This window comes from Dipodomys ordii, unplaced genomic scaffold (assembly GCF_000151885.1).
Source record: "Dipodomys ordii isolate 6190 unplaced genomic scaffold, Dord_2.0 Scaffold6, whole genome shotgun sequence".
NCBI classification, from domain to species: Eukaryota; Metazoa; Chordata; class Mammalia; order Rodentia; family Heteromyidae; genus Dipodomys; species Dipodomys ordii.
This window is the reverse complement of record NW_012267222.1, coordinates 8,390,767-8,393,627: the sequence shown is the minus strand read 5'-3', so window position 1 is coordinate 8,393,627 and position 2,861 is coordinate 8,390,767.

The following is a 2,861-nucleotide window of genomic DNA, read 5'->3' as shown; positions in this document are numbered from 1 at the left end:
GGCTAGCACTCTACCACTTGAGCCACAGCGCCACTTCTGGCTTTTTTCCTTTTGCTTATGTGGTGCTGAGGAATCGAACCAGGGCCTCAGGCATGCAAGGCTAGCGCTCTACCACCTGAGCCACAGCGCTAGCTGAGGCTTTTTCTGTTTATGTGGTGCTGAGGAATCGAACCCAGGGCCTCATGCCTGCCACGCAAGCCTTCTACCACTGAGCCACCTTCCCAGCCCTCACATCCCAGCGATGGGAAAACCTTCCCATCACTGACTGAGTGCTGGTGGTTCCCATCTTGAACCCTAGCTACTCAGGAGGCTGAGATCTGACGATCATGTCTCAAAGCCAGCACGGGCGGGAAAGTCTGTGAGACTTGTATCATTAATTAACCAACAATACACTAGAAATGAAGCTGTAGCTTAACCTTAGAGCACCAGCCTCACTTAATCTGGCTGGAAAAAATTAAAGTCATTAGTTTGTCACAAGTTTATCACTTGTGAATACAGTTACCTGGAGGACTGCAGAAGGGAAGACCACAGTCTGAACCTCTCCATGACAAAGTCACTCAGTATCTGAAAAACAAATAAATAAAAGCTAAGCAGACAGGGCTCATGGCTTAAGTAGTATAGTGATGGCTAGAAGCATGGAGTCCTGAGTTCAACACTGAAAATAAATCCGGAACTATCAGTGCGCATGAAAGTACATAAATGCCCTGGATGATGGAGGTGGGCCAAGGAGGAAGCGGGAGGATGAACGTGGAGGCTGTTTTAAAAAAGGGAGACTGCAGGGCTCAAAGCTTAAAGGTTGATTTGGCACAAGACATGTTTGGGGGGAGGCGCGAGGCTGCAGGGGTGGCCCTCTCCCCTTTGGGAACTCTAGGGCACTGGAGATCCTCAATTAACTCTTCCTTAAAAACCCTCTGCCACTGTCCTGTGAATGCAATCTTTTATATATTTAGCTGGGCTGGGGTTTGAACTCAGCTGCTCATGTGTGTTGCTCGGGCTCTCTTCCCAGTCTTCTTGCTGTGGATGGATTTCAGAAGGGCATTGCAGCTTGTTATTATTTGGGCAGGGTGTGCAGGATTTAGTTATTTTGGGCAAGATCTCAGTTCTGCCCCTGCTGGCCTGAAAGAAGGATTCTTCCAATCTCAGCCCCTGAGCAGCTTGCTGCAATTCCAGGCATAGTCTCAATGTTCCGAACTTTGGCCATTTTCTGGCTCTACAGGAGGTTGTAGCTTCACCCATTGCCCTTTATATTATTGTTATTACTATTATTATTATTGCTGGTCCTAGGGCTTGTGATCTGAGGGACTTGGTGTGTCCCTGAGCTTCTTTTCCTCAAGACTAGCACTGAGTCACAGCTCCATTTCCGGCTTTTTAGGCGGTTCACTGAGAGAGACTCAGGGGCTTCCCAGCTCGAGCTGGGTTCGAATCGAGATCCTCGTATCTCAGGATTTACAGGCATGCGCCACCGACACCGGTGAGCTTATTTTACTTTATTATTTGTGTATAGGTAGGCCATACCTGCGTGTTGCTGACTTAGTGAGGGCCTGGCCTTGGCCTGGCCGCTCTCCCTGGAGCTGGCGCTCTGCCCTCGGGCCACGGCTCCACTCCCGCCCACCGTGATGCTACGTGAGGCGCTCTTACCCAGTCCATCCTGACCGAGGGTGCGTTACCTTCCTGACACCCCTTTGTTCGTGCCTCTCCTTCTGGAAGGTTCCTTCCGTCGGGCTCTGCCTCCTGCAGCGCCCCACCACCACGGCTGAGGAGTAGCAGGGCCGGAAGACCCGCTCTGAAGCGCCTCCTGGCCTGCTGCCCTGCGCATGCGCATGTGCACTGCGCGGCCGGCGCCCGGCGCCAAACGCACACGGGCTCAGGTTTGGAGGTGCACAGGGAAGGGTGGGGCGGGCAGGAGCGGGGTGGGGGCAGACAGGAGGCTGGGGAGGCAGGAGCGGGAGGTAGAGAGGGTTGGGAGCCGTGTGCAGGGGAGGGAGAGCCAGTGGGGGGGGGCGGCGTCCTTCCCGGGGTCCGGTCAGGAGGCCTGGTCAGGAGAGCTGAGCCCCACACCCGGTCAGCAGGTGCAGATGGGGTGCCAGGGCCTCCCCGGGGAGCCGCTAAGGTCACCGCTGCCCTGTTCTAGAAGCTTCTGTGTGGCTGGTGTGGCCCCGAACCCACTCCGTGAGGTGCGCGCGGGGCTGGCGTCTACAGAACTCAAGGAATGCGGGACAGAATCTCCCGCGGCCCTTCAGCCCCAAGTGTCGCGGCCGTGGAGGCAGCTCGCAGTCTGTGGGACGAACTACTGAAGGACTGGGAGGACCAAGAGCACTTTTATATGAGCACTTGGGGCACGAGATGGAAAGACACGGACCTGGCCCGACCTGGCTCCCCATGCTCTTCCCAGGCTGGGGGAGATGGGGCCCGACCTGGCTCCCCATGCTCTTCCCAGGCTGGGGGGGGTTGATGGGGCCCGAGGCGGAGCGCCCATGCTCTTCCCAGGCTGGGGGGGGGGTGATGGGGCCCGACCTGGCTCCCCATGCTCTTCCCAGGCTGGGGGGGGTTGATGGGGCCCGAGGCGGAGCTCCCATGCTCTTCCCAGGCTGGGGGGGGTTGATGGGGCCCGAGGCGGAGCTCCCATGCTCTTCCCAGGCTGGGGGGGGTGACGGGGCCCGAGGCGGAGCTCCCATGCTCTTCCCAGGCTGGGGGGTGGGGGGGAGACGGGGCCCAAGGCGGAGCTCCCATGCTCTTCCCAGGCTGGGGGAGATGGGGCCCGACCTGGCTCCCCATGCTCTTCCCAGGCTGGGGGGGGGTGATGGAGTCCGAGGCGGAGCGCCCATGCTCTTCCCAAGCTGGGGGGGGGGTGTTGGGGCCCG